This window comes from Folsomia candida, unplaced genomic scaffold (genome assembly GCF_002217175.1).
Source record: "Folsomia candida strain VU population unplaced genomic scaffold, ASM221717v1 Fcan01_Sc001, whole genome shotgun sequence".
In the NCBI taxonomy this organism is placed as follows: Eukaryota; Metazoa; Arthropoda; class Collembola; order Entomobryomorpha; family Isotomidae; genus Folsomia; species Folsomia candida.
In genome coordinates this window covers 8,290,666-8,303,252 of record NW_019091193.1, presented here as the reverse complement: position 1 = coordinate 8,303,252, position 12,587 = coordinate 8,290,666, and the positions used below count along the sequence as shown (strand labels likewise).

Below are 12,587 nucleotides of genomic sequence, written 5' to 3'. Positions count from 1 at the left end.
CTCTTAAAATACCCCAATGCCCTTGTTTCTATGCGGAGCTGTACTTCATGTCTTGACTCATGTTCTCTAAAAAATCATGTTGCTAAGTCCATAAAAAACTGAAATTTCAACCTCTTGTGGTACCTTAAAAATACAATAACAAATGTAATATTTTTTCAAATTTGTAGATTTTGACGGAGATATTCAAACAGGCCGCAACCCATTGAAAACTTGTCGATCGTAAGTCAATTTTGGACAAAATGGTTCTCTCCTTGCCAAATACGAGACTAGCGTTAGACTTGAAACACAAGGAGGAAAGGTGTAAAATGTCATTTTCGAATTGTGCTCCTCATTAGTCGACGCCCGACTTGTGAAAGGATTAGTTGCCTGGCCAACTCGACGGTGGACTCCTTCGCATCTAAACTACTCCAAGTTTGTGACAAGTTCGGCGACACCGTGCAAATTTTGGAACTCGACATCGCTAGAGAGGTCTATCTATCATCGGTGTATCAAGTTTTGAAAAATTCCTGCCCGAACTTGAGCAATTGCGAATTAGTTGCACACGTTCACCGAATTCAGCAAGTTCAACTGATCTGATTCCAGCCGGAGAAATTATGTCAATAAAACAAAATTTGATATTCTTCAAGGTCGTCAAGGCCAGTTCGAAACGGGTGACTTCTCATCTAACCAACTTTATTGACGTGGTTATCAACGCCTCTCCAAATTTGAAGGAGGTCACTCTTCCGTGGGGATTTAGCCCAGATTTGTCAAATTCCAAATATCTCGATTCGTTAACAATAGCGCTGGATAACGTTGACCCATGTGACATCGTCCGAGCGGAAGATAAGCTTTCAAATATGTCCCGAATGTTGAGTCAAGTGAGGAACCAACTCGTCAAACTAAGTTTTGACTACGTCGACAATACATACGTAGGGTACGGATCGACAGAGTTGGACGATACAAAAAATTTCAAAAAAACTCACTTCCACTTGCCCACCAAGAAGATGCCCAAATTAAAAACGTTTCGAAACCGGATGACTGACGTTTTTCGGTGTGACGACCTCTTGCAAAATATCGTGCCCAATCTGAAAAGTCTCATGATTGGGAAAGCGTTTCAGAAGTCGAAATCTGTGGATGACATTGTGCAAAATATTTGTCTCTCGAAGAAGAAGGTTTTGCCAAACATGACGAATTTGAGGGTTATGCAGTTGCATGATCCCAAACTTTTGAAACGATTGGTGACTGTGTTTCCAAACTTGGAAAAGTTGAAGTTGGACACGTTCGACACTAGGGATTCCGGCGGAAAGAAGACTCTCCTGAAGTTGGGGGTAGTGCTCAAGACGTGTCGGGTTGGAGGGTGTTGAAACATTTGGGATTGAGGTTGCCAAAGTACCCAAAACAGGTTGAGGATGTTATTCAGGCTCTCTTAAAAGCAAAGAAATTATTCAAGCGTAAGTTGTCGTTATTAACTTAATCACGGTCACCTAAATTTTGAAAATATATTTCCCTTTCATTTATCAACATGTTAATTGTTAATTTCAGAACTGAAAACTTTAAGCCTTGGGACGTGTAAGTTTGACAACAAGATTCACGATTTGTCAGCGAACGAAATCGATTTGTTTAAGCAACTCCTCGTCGCAATTCGTGGAATGGACCGGGTCGGAATTGCCGGTATTTATGTGAGTCACATTGTTACATATGCATTGAGACGAATAACCGATTATGCCTGACGGAATGTTTTTTTTTTTTTTACTTTATTCCAGTATGGCAAAGAATCAGCAGAAAGTATACGCGCCTTCATGGCGCTGAATGAAATGCGCGTGTCTAAGTTTTCTGTGGTGGAAGAAGAGTCTGAAGAGACGGATGCTGACAGCGTGAACTACGATGGCGACTACAATTGGAGTATGGATGGAGACAGCAGTGTGGATTTCGAGTTTTCGGATGATTGGCACGAGTCTTACGATGATTGGTGTGAGTCCTATGATGATGACAGCGATTAGTTTCATTTCAAGCGTTCCAAACTTTGTTCCCTAAATAAATATATGCACTTTTTTTCTCAAGTAAAATTGATACTCCATCATTAAATGAATATAAAGTAGTTGAAATTCCTCGAAATGTCTTGCCAGCCTTAAAATATTAAAGCTTAAAAATTTAAGTGCTTAATAATTATTATTGAAATACGTCATATAGGGCGTACTCACGACAACTTCTTATTTCGCATCGCAACTCATTTAGCAAACTTGCGAAGATCAAAATATTTCTGTCGTGAGGGGATTCGCAAAATATGAGTTCGCAAATCTCTCTAATCTCGCAAATCTACTGAAAAACACCAATTTTGGTATTGTTTCCATGGATTTCTTTAATTTCTCCTGCTGGAGATGGTGAGGATGAGTTTGCGAAGTACTTTTGCGAAATAAGAACATGCCCAATTGCTGGGTAAATTTGCGAAAAAAATCCCATGGTTTTCTAGCAAAATTTTTGCGAAATCTCGCATATCTCGCAAAACTTCGCAAGTTATGTTGCTATGCTCAATTGCGAGATATGCGAGATATGCGAAGGTTGACGTGAGTACGCTCATAATAAAATATTCAGTAAACTGTATGTAAATACTAAAGGGTTTCAAGCACTAAAAGTATTTCAATATTACGTTTTAAATTAATACCAAACGTTAAGTGTGTTGAACTTCCTTTAATTCTTTTGTAGCTTATATTGCATGTTGCATTTTCACAACTTTTGTCCTTATAATCACAAAAGTCGAAATTTCAGAAAAAAAACTAAAAACAAAATTTTGATTGAAGAAGTTACCAACGTGTTTTATGAGCAATTTTGAATTATTAAAAATCTCAAATTAAGTCGTAGTGCGCTTGAATTTTGAATTTCAGGAGTTATTTGTTTAATAAATATGTGGAAATTTCTAGGGACACACCCTTCGTAAAGCATAATATGTATGTATGGTCGACTTAAGGGAGACCCTGTATGAGAAGATTTCCATACATGCAAAAATGGCGCATTACTGTATGTGTGGTGGGGGCAAAAATTATCAAAAATTGTTGATCACATCCTTCAAGCATGACTAACTATGAAATCCGAGAGCAATTTGTGAAATTAACCTTTTAAGCATTTTGACCATGTATGTCATGGCGAACAATTTTACACGAAGTGCCGGACGAAAACACAACAATTAAAAAGATCCATCCTTAGTTACATTATCAGTTTTTTACGAAATTTATTAAGTAACTAGCCTATAAGCCCGTCCTAAAGACGGGCAACGTGAAACTTTTTAACGCTGCTAAGGAATTTTTTCGTCTTGCAAAGGAATTTTGTCGACTTGCTAAGCAATTTTCTTGAAGTTGTTAAGGAAGTTTTTTTATGTTGCTAGGGAATTTTTTAACGTTGCTAGGAAAATTTTTTTATGTTGCTAAGGAAATTTTTTATGTTGCTAGCGTATTTTTTTATGTTGCCAAGGAAATTTTTGTATGCTGCTAAGGTAATTTTTTTATGTTAGTAAGGAAACTTTTTCAACGTTGCTAAGGAATTTTTTTATGTTGCTAAGGAAATTTTTTTAACGTTGCTAAGGAATTTTTTTATGTTGCTAAGATAATTTTTTTATGCTGCTGAGGTAATTTTTTTATGTTGCTAAGGTAATTTTTTCATGTTGCCAAGGAAATTTTTTTATGTTGCTAAGGTATTTTTTTTATGTTGCCAAGGAAATTTTTTTATGTTGCTAAGGTAATTTTTTTATGTTGCCAAGGAAATTTTTGTATGCTGCTATGGAAATTTTTTATGTTGCTAAGGAAATTTTTTGAACGTTGCTAAGGAAAATTTTTTATGTTGCCGGGGAAATTTTTTAACGTTGCTAGGGAAATTTTTTAACGTTGCTAAGGAAATTTTTTATGTTGCTAGGGAATTTTTTTAACGTTGATAAGGAAATATTTTTGTTGCCGGGGAAATTTTTTAACGTTGTTAGGGATATTTTTTAACGTTGCTAAGGAAATTTTTTATGTTGCTAAGGAAATTTTTTAACGTTGCTAAGGAAATATTTTTGTGTTGCTAAGGAAATTTTTTAACGTTGGTACGGAAATTTTCTTATGTTGCTAAGGAAATTTTTTTGTGTTGCTAAGGAATTTTTTTATGTCGCTAAAGAAGTTTTTTTAAGTTCTAATCATAATCATAATTATAATTATAATAATAATCATAATTATAATCATAATCATAATTATAATCATAATCATAATCATAATTATAATCATAATGTTAATCATAATCATAATCATAATCATAATTATAATCATAATCATAATTATAATCATAATCATAATTATAATCATAATTATAATCATAATCATAATCATAATCATAATTATCATCATAATTATGATTATAATCATAATCATAATCATAATCATAATCATAATTCGTATCTGTTCCCTGATTGGTGGAGCAGGAAAACCAACAGCCAATCAGAATGCAGGAATGTCACGGAAAATTTCACGGGACGGACTTTTCGAAATTATAATATAGATTATTGTCGACTTTTAATCACATCGCAACGTTAAAATATTCGGATTACATCCAAAGACTGACTTTCTCTCGAGTTGTGGTTTTTAGCCCGAACCAGGGCTTATGTAATTGTCATGTCAGTCGAACTGTCGAACGAGTTAACCAATTTTGACCAAATTTGGTGCAGACATGTATCTGGGCAATGCAACGACCAAGTTAGAAGATGGGTTCGATCAGAAAAGTTTTGAACCGGTGGGGGTCATATAAGTGGGTGGGGTATTATGCACCAAAATTTCAAAATTGGTTAGAAAGCTGAAATTCGACATGGAGCGTTCTAGTTGCTCGTAATGGAAGAATATGAAGTGAAATTGGAAAATTTTGTCAACCGGAGGTACCCGAGGGGGTGACCCATACCGATTTTTCAAATTCATCCAATCGAGCTGAAAATTGGTATAGAGGCCCCTAATGTAAGAATATGAAGTGAGATTGATAAAATTTTCATATGCCGGGACCCGTTGGGGTGACCCATACCCATGTTGATATTCAGAAATTGTCTTAAAAAGCTGAAATTTTTAGAATTTGGTGCCAAGTAATATTAATGACTCGGTGAGTCACAACCCGCTTCTAAATTCTTCTTCGAATTGACCGACATAATATCACCAACCTCCGGTTTATGGATGGTTAAATGTTTGCTAGATATTTTCTATTTGACACCCCTTTTTTTCAAGGATCTACAAATTTTTCCCAGTTACTACCAGGATCAGTGGGCTTGTTTAACAAGAACTTGAGGGCTTGAACTTGGACAAAGCTGTATGTGCTATCCAGAAGTGGTTTTTACCCTTCATACCAAATTTCAGCTCGGTATGACGATTTTGAAAAATCCGTATGGGTCACCACCTAGGGTCCCTGAAGATGAATTTTTTTCCAACTTGAACTCATTTTTATCTATTAGGAGCCATTAGCAACCTCTGTGCCAAATTTCAGCTTTCTCCGGCAATTTTGAAATTTTGGTGCATAAGATCCCACCCACTCAGATGACCCCCACCGGTCAACCAGTTGACCGATTTCGCCCATCTTCGAACTCGATTCCTAACTTTGTCCAATATGCAAATGGTAAAAATTTCAAGTCGGTAGCTTGTGTTTAAAGAGAGATCGTGATCGTTTAGAGAGAGATTTACGGACGGACGGACATATGACGGTTCCATAAGCCCTGACTCGGTCTAAAAAGCTGTGAAAATTATTATTTTCGACTTCCATGTATGTCATGGTCAAAGTATTTTCTTGCAAAAACAATCGCCATGACTTTGATGGTATTGGTCCTGCAATGCAAATTTTTGTGACCATGACTAACATGGCTTTGGTCTTGCGATGTATAAAAAATATGACATGAACACCATGGTTTTGGAAACTTGGTGTAAAATTTTTCTCCATGACATTCATGGTCAAAGTTCATTCCCCATTTTCGACTATAAAATGTAAATGCTTAAAAGGTTAAGGCGCTGCAAAATGTATGTTCGAGCCGCGTTCCTTGGAAACTATTGAAGAAATCTTCAAAGTGGGCTGCGATCCGAAAGTGTGGAAAGTTCTGACCCTCCGGGAGTCACCCACGTCACACTATTAATTTCGCATCCTTGAAACGAACTGGTGTATTGAAAACTCCAGCTTGAAAAGGTGGATGCTGCAAGTATCGAACTCAGGACGGTTTCACCACAAGCGGGCATATCCGACACTAGTCTACCTTGGCTCTGAAAAATAAGAACGTATTTCAATCAACTTATTCTCGGTGCCCAAGTAAATATTCATTTATGTACATTGTAGGTGCTGGACATCAGCAGTGTCATCCATCGTATGTTATTTTTATTCAATATATAAACCTACATTAGAATTTCTGCTATAAATTGTGAACATATTGGGAGACCTTTAATCAGTCTTGGTAGTTTGGGTTAGCGCACCACACCGCAAACCACACCAACAAAAGTATTAAATCCCGCGAGCCACACCGGGTGTGGTCAGGGTTCGGAAAACCCCGGGGTTTTTGTAGAAAAACCCAACCCCGTGGGTTTTTCCGGGGTTTTTGGGGTTTTTGGGTTTTTGTGGGTTTTTGTGGGTTTTTGTAGACTTTGGGGCAGGTTGAACCAGAATTCCTAAAATTATTTATTAGAGAAAAACTAATTTAATATACGATTTTAACATGCAATTTTAACCGTTATCATTGATTTGGACTATTACATCGAAAATTCATGTTTGACATGTAAACCTGGAAATATGCAATGATACTTGGAAATTCAAGTCGCAAATGAAAATTCTCAAAATTTCAAGATGAGGCAGAAAAGTTAATTAGCATTGATCTACGTTGTAGTTTAAGGGATTTTGTTTCAATCTGCCTCAAAATCTTACAAAAACCCCGGAAAAACCCACAAAAACCCGTAAAAACCCCAACCCACAAAAACCCGGGGTAGCGAACCCTGGGTGTGGTTCGGTGCGCATTTATTGCGAACCAGTGCTTCACTGACCGCTTAAAGATACAACATACACTTTACTTTTAAAAGATGCCGTGATTTGCAGAAAAATTGCTCCGTAAATAATTTGAAAAATTCAAAATTTTCTCATTATCGCCAGTTTTACCAATTCAGAATTGATAAATTTTATTATTATTTATATTGGAATATATATAGGAAATGTATTTTAAAAATTATTCCAGTGTTTCTTGGTGGTTTTAACCTCCGGCCAAATTAGCAGTCCAAAAATGGTTTTAACCACTATTGGACATCATAGTTCGGACTTCGGACCTCCTCCTCCTGAACGTCTTCCTCGATTATTAAGGGGTGAAGCTAAATCCCATTATGGAAATGTCCTGTGTGTCCTTCTTTTGCAACGGTTTATTTATGGACAAATATATTATCTCATCTTCATTTTGAGCATTTTATGCATAGATACATATATTACACTATAGTGTAATGCGAAACAATTTAGACAATTTATGATTTCCTATACGTATATGGGATAGTCTTTGCCGTGTTCTTATGTAATAACAGTAGGTAAAAAACTATCTCCAAATTTCGTGGTATTGCAGTTCCCAAAATTTAAAGGACAGTATATCAGAAAATATATTTACGGGTTAGGTTGGCTGCCATATGTAACCTCCCCAACCTGGATGCAGCCAGCGTCATTGATTATCACAATAAATTCAAATAAATGTAATTTTTAATTTAACTTTTACTTTCTAATTTCAAAAACTGGAAAATCGTGATTAATTTTTAACGAAATTTTGAAAAATTCATTTACTGAACGATTCATAACGTTTCGTGTATCAACATTTTCGCATGATATTATAGACTAATTAACATTGTACATCAATCAAATTAAAAAAACCTATCAGTACAGCTTTGCTCAGCCCGAAACAGGATTGATAAGTAAACCCATGTTTGTCAGAATGTTATACTATTTTTCACTAATTATTGCATTAACTAACGTCACCTGGTACTACCAAGTTGGTAGTATTACTTGGCACCAAACCTCGTATAAAAATTTCGAAATTCAACCCTCCTATATTCTAATTCTAAGTTATTTTTCGACTCCACACTAAATTTTATCTGAATATCTCTTAGAAATCGGTACGAGTATCCCTTCCTTATTGCATATTTGATAACTTTGTGTTCCTCTTTGACTTGATATAATTTCATGAGAAGCTATTAAGTATCACCGTTCCGGATTTCAGCTTTTTGCGACAAGCTATGAAAATCGGCATAGGTCACCCCAACGGGTCCCGGCTTTTAAAAATTTCCCAATTTCACTTTATATTCTTTCATTAGGAGCCATTACCCTGTACCAAATTTGAGCTTTCTACGACGATTTTGAAATTTTGGTGCATAATACCCCACCCACTCCGATGACCACCACCGGTCAACCACTGGACCAATGTCGCCCATCTTCGAACTCGTTTCATAACTTTGTCTAATATGCATATGGTAAAAATTTCAAGTCAATCGGCCAACTCGTTCCAGAGTTATCGAAAGACAGACGGACATCACAATTACAAAACCCCTGGTACGGGCTAAAAACAGGCATTGAGACACAGATTGGCAAAATCAATCCACATCTGCAATTATTGAAATGATAAATATTGTCAAACTATAAGGAGTTTGAAGTCTTTATTTTCATATTCTAATGTTTTTTACAGACTTTGTTTTTTTGTAAATTTTTATTTTCATCATAGTAAATATAAAAAAATCATGAAAAAAATCATGAAAACAATCGTATATTTATGGAGTCTCCATGACAACCATAAGCTTCCCTAACCACAATGGGTTTATGTTGTATGTATGTTACATACTTATTAAGCTTTAGCTTTGCAACCACACTTACCCGTGTTGAAGCCTAGCGGAGTTCATATCATAACTATAATCTATTAAGCTTGAGCATATAAGCACAATTCCTATCCGGGAGTTGCAGCCGAGTGGAGTTGATACCGCAACTTTGTGTACACAGCGTGGGAGTAGGACACGTTTTGGTACTCGGGTAGGCTCTAAAGTGATGATAATTTAGCCGAGCGGAAATTTGGACGCATTTTTTAAATTGAGGAAAAACCATACTTTTGAAATAAAATTTTTCACTTTTTCAAGTTAATACAATATATTTACCTGCTAAGCTACAACATATTACAAGAAAATGTCAAAAATTATAAAAATTCTTAAAAAAAGTAAAAATTATTCTCCCATTTCAATCCTTCCCATCCCGTGTATAAGCATGAAAGTACAGTCATCATCATTGAAAAATTGGTAAAATTTTCTAAATAAACTTTTTTTCTTTTGTGTTTTTTGAATGATTTACACTCATTTACATTGCTGAAGCAATAATTCGCAAATAAAGATGAATTTTGACGCATAAATTGACAAAATTGTTCAGTTATTCGCACTCTAAAAATGGTCCTTTTGTAGAATTTACACGTATTTACATATTTAAATACGATATTTATGCCCAAAATCAATGAATCATCAAGAAAAACCGGAAAAACAATTATCAATGGAAGAAAAAAGAATGATGAATTAGTGAAATTGTTAATTTACTACAAAGTTATGAAAAAAGAATAATAAACCGTCGCAAACGCGCATACGGAAGTAGCTTCAGACGTACTTCACCCCAAACGGTCCCACCACAACTCGATAACACTTAATTTCACTCTATTTCACCTATAGATTAATTTTTTGCAAAAATCTCATTTTGCCCCGACCACACCCCCTGGCGACGAGGGGGTGTGGAACAACTCGGGAACACTTAATTTCACTCTATTTCATCTATACATTAATTTTTTATAAAAATCTCATTTTGCCCCAACCACACCCCTGGCGCCTAGGGGGTGTGGCACAACTCCGGAACACATAATTTTACTCTATTTCACCTATAGATTAATTTTTTGCAAAAATCTCATTTTGCCCCGACCACACCCCCTGGCGACGAGGGGGTGTGGAACAACTCGGGAACACTTAATTTCACTCTATTTCATCAATAGATTAATTTTTTATAAAAATCTCATTTTGCCCCAACCACACCCCTGGCGCCTAGGGGGTGTGGCACAACTCCGGAACACATAATTTTACTCTATTTCACCTATAGATTAATTTTTTGCAAAAATCTCATTTTGCCCCGACCACACCCCCTGGCGACGAGGGGTGTGGAACAACTCGGGAACACTTAATTTCACTCTATTTCATCAATAGATTAATTTTTTATAAAAATCTCATTTTGCCCCAACCACACCCCTGGCGCCTAGGGGGTGTGGCACAACTCCGGAACACATAATTTTACTCTATTTCACCTATAGATTAAATTGCACTAAAAATCTCATTTTGCCCCCACCACACCCGCTGGCGCCGAAGGGGTGCGGCAAAATCGGGGAAACACTCAATTTCACTTAATTTCACTTAATTTTATTTAATTTCACTCAATTTCACTTAATTTTACCCATAGAATAAATTGCACTAAAAATCTCATTTTGCCCCAACCACACCCCCTAGGGCCGAGGGGGTGTGGCACAATCGGGGAAGCACTTAATTTCACTTAATTTCACTTAATTTCATTTAATTTCACTCAATTTCACCTAATTTTACCCATAGATTAAATTGCACTAAAAATCTCATTTTGCCCCAACCACACCCCCTGGCGCCGAGGGGGTGTGGCACAACTCCGGAACACATAATTTTACTCTATTTCACCTATAGATTAAATTGCACTAAAAATCTCATTTTGCCCCGACCACACCCCCTGTCGCCAAAGGGGGTGTGGTCCGGTTGCCCCCAAAAGTTGATAGGATCCTCCCCTGGGGTCCTATGTATGATGGCGAAAACCGATTTCGATTATCTCGATCCGTTCTCCTGATATCCTGCTGACAGACAGACGGACAGACAGACAGACAGACAGACAGACAGACAAAGTCTTCACATAAAGTAGCTGAAGCTACTTAATAAATTAGTGAAATTGTTAATTTACTCTTTTGTTGATTTTTTATAATTTTGACAACTGAAATTGAATTTTCACACAGAAATATAGCGCCCTCCAAGAAAACAACTATTATAATTGGAAGAAAAAAGAATGTTTAAAATTTTGTATTTTTTGAAATATAACATTATTTTATCAAAAAAAATTAAAATACTTTTTTGCTTACCTAATTGTCAGATTTATTAAAATAATACGTAAATTTTTTTACGTATAAATTTTAAATTTTCAATAAAATCAGCTTACAATAATAATACATAATAATACATATATGTATGTACATGCATACAGGCATGGATATGTTGACATGGTAAGTTGGATTTTTTTTCAAAGTACCTACACGAGGTGCAGACCAGACAACAAACGAACAAGTTACAAGTGTAACCACACTGGAAGTAAAGGGGTTAAGCGTAAGAGAGTTTGTGTGGTGGAGTAGGAGTGAATGAGTAAGAGTGAGTTTTTGTACAACAAGCAGAGTTGGGTTGAGGAAAGTTTGTTCTTACCCAGCAAACTACATGTTCCTAGGGTCAATTTTGTTATATATCCCAAAATCTTCATGGAGAGGGGAAAAAGAAGGAAGAAATAAGAAGGATAAAGTGAGGCTGTATTATTATTGTGCGACTACTACGACTGGTTTAATAAATCGACTGCGGAGATTCATTTGCTGCTGTTAGAGTGGGCCTTGTAATGAGGTATAAAAAAAAGTGAATTTCTAAGGTTGTGACTGTTATTCCTGGTACATGTATAGTCGCGCTTTTCGATGGCCGCTTTGACCCGTCTTGCTTTACAGATTCCAAAAGTGTTTTCCACATACTCTTCATACCTTTTGAACCGATAAATCTCTGCTACGTGTACAATTTCAATGTATTTTGTAATATGTACAGAGTCTCTTAGCCGAAATCAAGCTCAAATGACGGGGGTACCCTACGAAATTTTGAGCAAAAGTACCGGCAGAGAAACCGCTCGCAACAAGCAACACATGAATGGCTGGTTTGAAAAATGCTATGTAAAACTTGTGCTTGTCAGTGGTGGTTTGGTTCGTTAACGAAAAGGCCTGTATGTATTTACAGTTTAAAGCTTTTGTCGTTTGACTTCATCTTTAATAGAGATGGACAAAATAACCAACGAAATCAGAGGTTCACAGCCGCGTTTCATTTTGCTTTGGCAGATGTGAGACACAAATGATATGATGTTCCTTTGTAAAACTCCGACCGATAAAACTTTTGAACTCTATTGAAAGTCAAATATAATATTAGGCTTGAGATGGTTTGTTGCAAAAGTGAATAAATGTTGTTTTAACAAAACAGCGACCGATGAAAATCACGCACGTTGCTCTTTAACTAGAGAATGTGTAAGCTATGAAAAATATATATAATACATATATTAAATAATAGCTACCTGGTTGATCCTGCCAGTAGTCATATGCTTGTCTCAAAGATTAAGCCATGCATGTCTAAGTTCAAGCGAAAATAAAGTGAAACCGCGAATGGCTCATTACATCAGTTATGGTTCCTTAGATCGCACTTACTACTTGGATAACTGTGGTAATTCTAGAGCTAATACATGCGCTGAGCTCCAACCCTCGTGGAAGGAGCGCTTTTATTAGATCAAAGCCA

At 36.3% G+C, this 12,587-nt stretch overlaps 1 long non-coding RNA gene across 1 annotated transcript in view; it reads left to right on the top strand.

Moving 5' to 3' along the window:
• The window catches only part of LOC118433922, a 10,277-nt gene extending 10,076 nt beyond the window's left edge, over positions 1 to 201 (top strand). Inside the window, exon 3 of the long non-coding RNA XR_004833672.1 lies at positions 168 to 201. This is a non-coding gene — a long non-coding RNA (uncharacterized LOC118433922). The remainder of the gene's footprint in view (positions 1 to 167) is intronic.
• Positions 202 to 12,587: the final 12,386 nt, after the last annotated feature.